This window comes from Erpetoichthys calabaricus, chromosome 6, assembly GCF_900747795.2.
Source record: "Erpetoichthys calabaricus chromosome 6, fErpCal1.3, whole genome shotgun sequence".
Classification (NCBI taxonomy): Eukaryota; Metazoa; Chordata; class Cladistia; order Polypteriformes; family Polypteridae; genus Erpetoichthys; species Erpetoichthys calabaricus.
This window is the reverse complement of record NC_041399.2, coordinates 170,901,823-170,912,205: the sequence shown is the minus strand read 5'-3', so window position 1 is coordinate 170,912,205 and position 10,383 is coordinate 170,901,823. Positions and strand designations below refer to the sequence as shown.

The window sequence follows — 10,383 nt, the reverse complement described above, 5'->3', positions numbered from 1 at the left end:
TATAGGCACTTTTGACACATGTGGAACTCTACTGTAAATGGAGTGAGACTTTGAGATCCTTCAGCTTTACAAAGCCTGAGCTTTCAGCCCTTGCTGACATTTCTTTTGTAAGTGAATTCTGCAGCATCATAAGTTCTGTAAGGATTGCCTTGTATAGACAATCTGCTTCTGGAGTTCAGATGTGAAACAGTATTGTTGTTTATTGCAGGGCGACTAGTTGAATCCAATTTAATTAATAGCAGGGCCTCTCACTGTTGAGAAAAAGCATATGTGGCACTTCTGCTGCTTGGAGGAACTGTTTGTGTGTGTGTCCGTGTTATAGCCTAGGCAGCCCCCATTACAGACAAACAGCGTGGTCTCTGTCAGTGCACCTGTGCCATGCTATCCTGCTAATAAGGGTTAATTGTGAGGTTAATACAATGATGGAGCCCTCTTTCCCTGACAGCTGTGGGTGATATCGCAGAGAAAACATTCACACATGCAACTAATTTGGGGCATAATCAAACAAAGGAAGCCTTTAATATCACGGACCAAAGACCATGTAATTGTGTGTGTGGTTACTCTCCTTGCAATTATGGCACACAGGGAAACGTTTCCTCCGACTGCATGCTCTGTCTTTTGACTGGAGCTCTTAGGCAAAGTGCCTCCTCTTTGAATTAAAACCAGATTACGGGGAATAAATTGGGGCCTGGCGTGCTCATCTTGTTTTGTTTGGCCAAATGACAGTTAATTCACTCCATCTGTTTACTGAATGCTACTGTGTTATTTGTGGGAAATGGAAATTTAGCAAAATGCTAAGCCATACAATCAACCAAATTTAAAACGCAGCATCTATTCTTTGCTCTTGTTTCACTTTTGCAAGGCTTCTGCAACAAAAGTCACCATTGCTGTCTAAACGCACTCAGTATATGCACAAAACCAAAATTTTTTTCTCGGTCTGCTTTGGATAAAAACTATTACTGTGTTATGTAAATCTTTAGCTTCATCATTGCCATTTTTTTAATTATTTGTCATTTAGTCAATGTTTTAAGGGCTGCAGTAGGCAGAGCTGCAAATTCTGGAATCAGAAGCCAAACTCCTGTGTGGAATTTGCACAGTCTCACTCTGGCTGTCCTCCCATATCCTAGGTGAGGTTAATTCTATAAATATTGTTTTCTGTGATAGATTGTTGCCATGTCAGGGGTGGTTTTTGCATTGTTAGGATACTGCTAGGATAGGCTGTGAATTTGAATTAGGGTGGTTAACGATGGACAATAAAAGGGCCAAAGCATCTCATTGATTATAATTAAGAACAAAACAGGGAATGCATGCAAAATAGTAGGCCTGTGCCTTTAAAATAATCTGATGTTAATCTACTATATAAGAACACACTAAAGTCTGTGTGTCCTGTCCCTAAGAGCAATCTGATTGGTCAGTTTGGCTTTGGTGATGCAGTGAAAGAGGAAGTGCAAGTGTGAGACACAAATGAAGGCGAAATGGCATGGGAGGGCATGTGGAGAGTCACCTTCAGAGATGGCAAGTATAAAAGTGGACAGGATGTGAAAAAGTGCCTCAAAAATAATGATAAGAGTCCGTCAAGCAGGCATTATGGGACCATGTTCAAAAGAAGGAGTGCAGGTGAAGAAACGTTCACTCACACTCACACACGAATACCTAGCATAGGTAGCTGAAAGTGCACATAGGGCAAGAGACAGCAAATATTTATCAACTATTCTATTACCTATCTTTGGCTGGTAGTGTGGATAGTTTATAATAAACTAATTCATATTTTTAATGGCCATCAATTAGTTTTGAACACCCAATTCAGCATATGCAGGGTCCCAGAGACAACAAAGGGCAACAAACAAAGGAATAAAGCAGAGAGTAGCTGGGCTGTCATTGTAGTGCACACTCATAAATATTGAGCTAGTTTAGCTCAGATCAGTTAAGGTACATTAATAACATGTGCTTGTATTATAAGAAGAACCGGAAGCATGTAAACCCCACAAAGAAGGCTACCTCACCAGGATCTAAAATAACACGACAAACACCGTGCCGTTTAATTAATTTTATTGGCTTCAGTTTTTCTATGCAGTGCTTTTCTTTGGATAACACAACAACACAGCTTCAAAAGACCTTGGTTTCATTTTTGGTCATGTTACTGCTTGTGTGAAATTTTTATGTTTTTCCAAAACTCTTTTCATTTTTTTCCAGGTACTTGGGTTTCCTTCTCAATCCTGAAGGTGTGTGGTTTTGGTTATTTGTTCTGGCCTAAGTGAATATGCAAGTATATATGAGTGTGGCCTGAAATAGGTGGTCTTTCTGTCCAAGGCTAGATCGAGGTCTGTGGTCACTGCTGCTTAGACTTGCAATGCTGTTATACTTTTTTTTTTCTCATTTTTCTTATCTTGTAAAAAAATATTTAGGTTCAGTGATCTTTTAAATTTGTAAAGATTTATTTTTCCTAAACACTATTATTTTCTTATCTGTTTTCCCAATAATGAATCATCTGTGTTGTACCTTGTGTATTTGCTCAAGTAATTATGTTTGTGGGCAGGGTCACTAGCAGGGCAGTAAGTACCACATTTTTTTCTGATTAATAACAGATGTTTTAGTTGAACAAACTGTACTTTAATTAAGCATGTCCTTCTTTCCTGGTCACGCAACACGTTTGGCTGTTATTAATAAAGATTAGTTTGGGTGAGAATAGTTTCCATTAGTCCCTTTATAAATATGGGTATCTGAAGCAAACGGGGGAGAAATCTGTTGACAAATATAGGACAGGAAAATATAAGAAGGATGAGCAATACTAGAGGATAAGAGAATCATTAGAGAAAATAAAGAAAACAAGCTAGTATTACAATTGGCCAAAGGCTGAAATTTTATTATGCAGTCATTCAAGGTCCGAAGTCGACCTTGAATTTCAGACTTAAATGATTTATTACGGCTAGATATTATTTATGAAAAAAAGTCATTTTAGATAAAGAATTTAAATTTTTACTCAAATAGATTTATGTGAAGACAGGATAACTGGTACACGGAGTCTAGTAATTTATGACCACAGTTAACTCTTTTATCACGTTTGCAAGACAATGTATTGTTCAAAGTATCTCTTAAAGAAAAGTAATGAATTAAAAAACTGTTTTAAAAGTAATTAAAACATATTTTACTAAAGGAACAAAAGACGGCCATTTTTTAGTTGATTAAACCTAGATCTCACTGTAATTGAACTGAAAAATGCATGAAAGGTAAACTAAGAACTTAGCAACCTTTGAAAGATACAGGATGAAGTGTAAAAGCTTGTTTAATTAAACTATTATAAAACTTTCAGCAGCATTTCCTGGAAAAAAAACTGGAGTTAGAGCAAAATGGATGTAAAAAAGGAAAGTGCTAAACATAGCATTTAAAAAAACTGCCATGCACATGCACATGGGAGACAGTTTAGTGGCTCAAATATAAGTGTTTCTCAGCCGAGCCAGTGATATTCGCTTCTCTTTTTCCGCTGCAGATTGCCAGAGTTTGCCTCCTAATAACTACATTTCCGGCTCTCAAAATTGTGCCCCCGATGACATCACTTCCTTTTCCCATCCCCGCTAGATCTCCCCTCTTCCTGTCTTCGTAATACAAATTCACCAACTTACCTTATATGTATCAGTACCATTTTGAACCTCGAGTCTGTAAAGACACTATTTTCTTTTTACATATTTTCAAATATACAGGGTGAAATTCTCCAAATCTTTATGCTCTTGATCGAGCCTTATTATAAGGCTCATGTAAGGAAACATACAAAAATCAGTTTGAATTCTCTGGTGCCACTAGCAGGTAAATAAGCAATATTTGTTACCAAACCTATTTCACTTGCTTCTTTACTGGAATCAGCAATATTGGAACTCTATCCTTGTTGCTGAATGCCTGGTAACTGAAGAACTCATGACTACTTGGCCCTTGAAATGTAGTCCAGGAATCAGGGGAGTAGTAGATACAAGAAGATTTACTTCAAGAAGTACATTCAAGTTTTCTGTGAGCACAAACACAATGGCAAGGAATAATTGGCAGCCCTCTGTCAGAGCTAATTGTTTTGTTAGTAGACAGAAAGGTGGGAGGGTATTTTGACTTTGTTTTTTAGGGAAAAATGGATAATCCATCCCAGGGACTTAATATGGATTAACATTAATTTATAGATACTTTACATCTGAATAACCCATTGGATTAAGTAGTAGGTTTAAGGGTAAGAGATGGAATGAAATCAACATCAGTAATGGATCCTGTCATCTTATACATACATACAAGATACAGAATAACAAGCAGACACACAATCCATTATTTTATTTCTTATGTATTCCAAATTCAAATACAAATTCGAATTTGGAATATTTGATCTGGAAAAGGAATGGGATAATGTAACAGTTTAAAAAAATCAATATTACAGTAATCCCTCGCTATATCGCGCTTCGCCTTTTGCGGCTTCACTACATCGCGGATTTTATATGTAAGCATATTTAAATATATATCACAGATGTTTTGCTGGTTCGCGGATTTCTGCGGACAATGGGTCTTTTAATTTCTGGTACATGCTTCCTCAGTTGGTTTGCCCAGTTGATTTCATACAAGGGACGCTATTGGCAGATGGCTGAGAAGCTACCCAACTTACTTTTCTCCCTCTCTCTCTTGCGCTGACTTTCTCTGATCCTGACGTAGGGGGATTGAGCAGGGGGGCTGTTCGCAAACCTAGACGATACGGACGCTCGTCTAAAAATGCTGAAAGATTATCTTCACGTTGCTACCTTCTGTGCAGCTGCTTCCTGAAGCGACATGCTGCACGGTGCTTCGCATACTTAAAAGCTCGAAGGGCACATATTGATTTGTGCTTCTTTGTTTTTCTCTGTCTCTCTCTCTCTCTCTCTCTCTGCTCCTGACGGAGGGGGTGTGAGCTGCCGCCTTCAACAGCTTTGTGCCGCGGTGCTTCGCATACTTAAAAACCAAACAGCCCTATTGATTTGTTTGCTTTTCTCTATCTCTCTGACATCTGCTCCTGATGCGCACTCCTTTGAAGAGGAAGATATGTTTGCATTCTTTTAATTGTGAGACGGAACTGTCATCTCTGTCTTGTCATGGAGCACAGTTTAAACTTTTGAAAAAGAGACAAATGTTTGTTTGCAGTGTTTGAATAACGTTCCTGTCTCTGTACAACCTCCTGTGTTTCTGCGCAAATCTGTGACTCAAGCATGACAATATAAAAATAACCATATAAACATATGGTTTCTACTTCGCAGATTTTCTTATTTCGCGGGTGGCTCTGGAACGCAACCCCCGCGATGGAGGAGGGATTACTGTATTAATCATGACATGTTATGTAAAGTGTAATACATTTTGTTATTGTGAGTCATGCCATTTTAATGAGTATAATTGCTAGGATAAAATATATACAACAATTTAGTAGTAGTTAAAGTGTTTCTTACAATCATCTTGGCTGTTCAGATGATTTTGTGGATTGCTTTTGGCAATTCCAATTTAAGGGCTGATATGGTAAGGCAAAACTAAAACAATGTTTTTGCTTCCTTCTGAAATTAATAATTATAATACTTTTCATCAGGCTTATTAAGTTTGAAAATATTCATTAAAAACACTGTGTGGCTGATGTTTAGTGTAATAAATAAACCTGGTTCAAAATGTGTGTTCCTACGCCCATTCCCTATTGAAATGTACAAATTGTTAATGCATTTATACACTGCCTTGCCAAAAAAAAAGTCACATACTCTGATATTTCACTGGACCACCTTTAGCTTTGATTACAGCATCCATTTGCTGTGGTATCATTTCGATAAGCTTATGCAGTGTCACAACATTTCTTTCTGTCCAGGTCGGGAGTAAGCACTGATACAGCACGTTGCTCTCCAGAGCTGCATTCATTTTTTTGCTGCGATCTTATATTGAAAGATGGCAGAATCAAACCACTGTGTAAAGTCTTCACCAGAACATCCCAAAGATTTTCACTGGGGTTAAGGCCTGGACTCTGTGGTATCCAATCCACATGTGAAAATGATGTCTCATGCTCCCTGAACCACACTTTCACAATTTCAGCCCGATGAATCCTGGCATTAGTCCTCTTGGAATATACCTGTACCATCAGGGAAGAAAAAAGTCCATTGATGGGAAAACCTGGTCATTCAGTATATTCAGGTAGTCAGCTGACCTCATTTTTGGTGCACTAAATGAAACAAACTCAGATCATAACACTGCCCCCCAAAGCTTGTACGGTAGGCACTAGACATGATGGATGCATCACTTCATCTGCCTCTCTTCTTACCCTGATGCGTCCAACACTATGGAACAGGGTAATCTGGGGGGTATTTTTCATACGTGGATTACTTGTTGAGCCGGATGTAATTGTTGATGATTTGGCATGATCCTGGATATGTCAGTTTTTTAAAACTCTTGCTGGATGTATTGTCATAGCAACACATCCAAATCCTCAAACCTGCTCGGAGCAGGTTTGTTCTATGTAAACAAGGATTAGCTCACACACTTAATCAGTGTCCGTGCATGGAATTCATTTAGTCATGGCTTCGCCGTTCATGAATGAACGACCAATTGATATTGGTGCGCAAATTATAAGAAGAGAATTTCATATAGAGAGGGTTTTGCGCGATCGGCAAGATCCTTTATTGCTCCCAGAGGAAATTCTTTTCAAAAGATACCTATTTAGCCGAGGGGGAATATTGTACCTCAAAGATTTATTAGCTCCTTATATTGGAAGTCAAACTAAGTGAAGTCAGGCTCTCACAACCACACAGACATGCATTGCTTTTTTGGTTTCTTACAAGCGGCACTTTTTTATATACTGTAGGCGACGCGGAAAATCTATCTAAAAGTGCAGTTTGCCAGGCATTTCGTAAAGTCTTTTTGGCTCTGAAACATTTCCTATGGGTTTTCATAGTGTTTCCTGGACACCTGTGTGTGCAGACAATGAAAGAGGCATTACATGCCATTGCAGGTAGGTCATACACAGGCTAAAACACCCACAGTTCCATGAAGAATCTCACAATCAGCCTAACATTCTCATTACCAAGGATTTCCAAATGTGATTGGGGCACTGGATTGTACGCAGATCCGAATAAAGGCCCCATCAGGTCCAAATGAGCCAGATTACGTGAACAGAAAAGGCTTCAACAGTATTAACGTGCAGGTAATGTAACTTTTTGTAAGAGCTGAAAATAGCCAATAGGCATGTTGACAGTAAAACTGTTTGACCTACATGCTATCAATTCTCAGATGATCTGTGATGCATCCTACGTTGTATCAAATGTGGAGGCTAAATGGCCAGGGTCTGTTCATGACTCAAGAATTTTTAAGGAGTCACACCTGTATCGGACATTTGAACAAGGTAATCATGGTGATGCGTGTATTGTATTCACAATTTTTACATATTCCACAGGTCATCATGATGGAATCCTGCTTGGGGACAGGGGATATGCCTGCAGGAATTTTCTAATGACTCCGTTTCCTGACCCCAACCCTGGGTCACAAACTCGATATAATGCAGCTCTGTCTAGGACAAGGGCACGAATTGAAATGACCTTTGGCCACCTGAAGGAGAGATTTCAATGTCTAAAAAGGCTGAGGGTTGCACCTGACAGAGCATGTGACATAATTGTTGCATGCTCTGTCTTATACAACATAGTGACCATCAGAAAAGAGAGAGTCCCTGAGGTTTTGGTGCAGCCTGATGATGACCTTGACCCAGTGCACCTTGAGCAAACCAGTGGCAGAGCTGCCAAAGACAGAATTGTGGCCCAATATTTTCAATGAAAAAGACAACAGTGGTTTCACACAAAACTTATTTATTGTATATTACGGACCTTCAGCCTGTAAGGAGGAGAACATAAATTAAAGATACACTCACGCATACACATATGGAAAAGAAATAAGAGAATTTTGTTACCAAATTGTTTTTCTAGTATTTTTATCTGCAACTTCATTTTGGTTGTCCTCGGTTCATGAAGTTCCATGTCCTGCTGTATTTTTCTTATTTTTAGTTTCCTGTATGTGATTTTCTGTTGAAGATATCTCTTGTATAGAGCCCTCACATTTTTCTGCAAATAAGTACACAATTACAAATGCCTTTTTTCCTCTATATTGTATACACAGTATATCATTTTGAATCATTTTGTATCAAGTACAGCAAATGGCTCAGCCAACCTCACCATCTCCTTTTTTTGATGTGGACTTTGTTCCAAAAGGGACATGTGTGCTGGCTACAGGCTCCTGCAAAACACTTATATCATGATTAGCACATGGGACTGATCAGAGTGGAGTTTGTTCAAACATTTGGAAAATTTACCTCTCCTCCTGATGAATAATCAGACACAGTGTCTTCTTCAAATATTTGACCTTCATCAATAGCTCGTTGGTCAGACACAGTTTCTAGGGATGTGACATTCCCTGCAAATGACCCAACAAAAAAAAAAAAAAGAGGGCTAAATGGGACATACCTATGGAACACATTGAGGACAAAATATATGCAGTGACCATCCTTTACCTGAAATGAAGTGGTTCTGAGGAGGAGCTTCCCCCTGGAATGCCCTCAGAAACAGGGCGATGGGCATTTTGCTGGAGAGCCAACTCTTCTGCAGGGGTTAGGTCTGAACCGCATGGACCTCCACCTGTTTTTTGCTTGTCTGCCTTCTTATTAGCTTTCAAATTAATGTTTTTATATTATGTATGATTCTTTATGTCAACAATTCTTTAAATAGTAATATACCAATATTTACCAGTTTGAAGTATATTCTTGTACTTCACTTTAACCTGTCCACATGTTCTCCTTGTGCTCACGTTTGATCTGGAATTATGACATATTAAATAATAATTAATCTGACACATAGGAAATGAAACGCTGCATTCAGTAAATTCAATCCACACTACTTACGCGTTTAATTTGTCGGCCACTTTTTGCCAGACATCTTTTCTGGTTTTGGCTGCTTTTGCAGTGTTACCCCTTGTACATATTAACTCTTGAAATTCTTCGTATGCTTTGAGTAACAGGTCCTGCTCCGCTTGTGTGAAAGAATGCGCCCGTTCTTTCGTCATTTTGTTGCAGCCTATCAAAGACTTGCTGATCATGTTTTCTAGACTCAATATATATGGGCTTTTCACTCAGCGCGGCCGAACGCAATCATCTCGGATGATAGCTAAACTAATCTACTACATGGCTGCGTTTGAAAAACCGACTTATACCGAATGAGTTTCACTGGCATTAACTCATCCAAGATGAGGCATCTGATCTCGAATGATTTAAGCGACATATGGAAAATACCCCCCTGGACTCATCAGACAACATGACCTTTTTCCATTGCTCCAGGGTCCAATCATTATGCTCCCTAGCAAATTGAAGCCCTTTTTTACCCTCAGTGATAAGTGGTTTTCTTAAGGATACACAGCTTATTTATCCACAATACCTTGAGTTCTCTTCACATTGTGTGTGTGGAAATGCTCTTACGTTCACCACTAAACATAGCCGTGAGTTCTTTTGTTAATTTTGTACAATCTGATTTCACCAAATATTAAGTGATCTCCAATTACGATCATTCAAGATTTTTTTCCAACTACATTTCTTCTTTAAAGATCATGGTTAGGGTTAGGGTTCACCACTATTCTTCCAGATTTTAATAAAGTGTTGGCCAGTTCTTAAGCCAATTTTAGTAGTTTCAGCAATCTACTTAGTTGTTTTCTTTGCTTGATGCAGGCCAATAATTTGACCGTTGTGAAATAGTGTAACGTCTTTTCCACAACCACAGGATATGTCTTCCAACATGGTTGCTTAAGAAATGACAATCTACTCACCGCATCAGTTAGGGTATAATAACAGCTGAAGCATATTAATCACTGCAGTATCCAATAGAAGGCTCTTACCTATTTGCTTAGCTAAATCCAGTTTTTGACTTTTTTTTTTGCCAGGCAGTGTATATTTAGGCCCAGTATAGTTATATACTATATAAAGCCAGAAACATTTCTTTTGGCACTAGCATATAATTGTAATAATTCGGAAAGTGCTTTTTTTATTGCCTGGTTCACAACAATTTTGTAACTGAAGTCTGAATATTTTGATTATTTAGTAATACAGTAGTAAATTACTAAATTTACTAAATTAGTAAAACAGGGAAAACTTACTGTAGGAGTATCAATTAGCCAACCATTTCTAAGCAGCAAGACCTCAACAAAAATGTTTTTGGCCTTAATAAAACTTACAAAACACTAACAACAACTAAGAATAAGAGCCAAATACTTTAACAAAGTTTTTGTTTTAGACAACAAAAAATGACTAAGACAATCGCTATAATAGACCGTAAAGAAACTCCTGTAAAGCATTTAGTACCAAGACATTTTTATTAGTCTTACTCTCAGAAC

The 10,383-nt window shown here is 38.3% G+C and overlaps 1 long non-coding RNA gene and 1 pseudogene across 1 annotated transcript; one reads left to right on the top strand and one right to left on the bottom strand.

The window, feature by feature from the left end:
- The first annotated feature begins 6,448 nt into the window (after positions 1-6,448).
- On the top strand, positions 6,449-7,788 carry LOC114653969 (putative nuclease HARBI1; annotated as a pseudogene).
- Positions 7,789-7,927: 139 nt separating this feature from the next.
- Positions 7,928-8,356, bottom strand: LOC127528408 (uncharacterized). Its single transcript, XR_007935297.1, has 3 exons — positions 8,321-8,356; positions 8,179-8,244; positions 7,928-8,072 (listed from the first exon to the last, which is right to left on the bottom strand). It is a non-coding gene; the product is annotated as an uncharacterized LOC127528408 (long non-coding RNA).
- Positions 8,357-10,383: the final 2,027 nt, after the last annotated feature.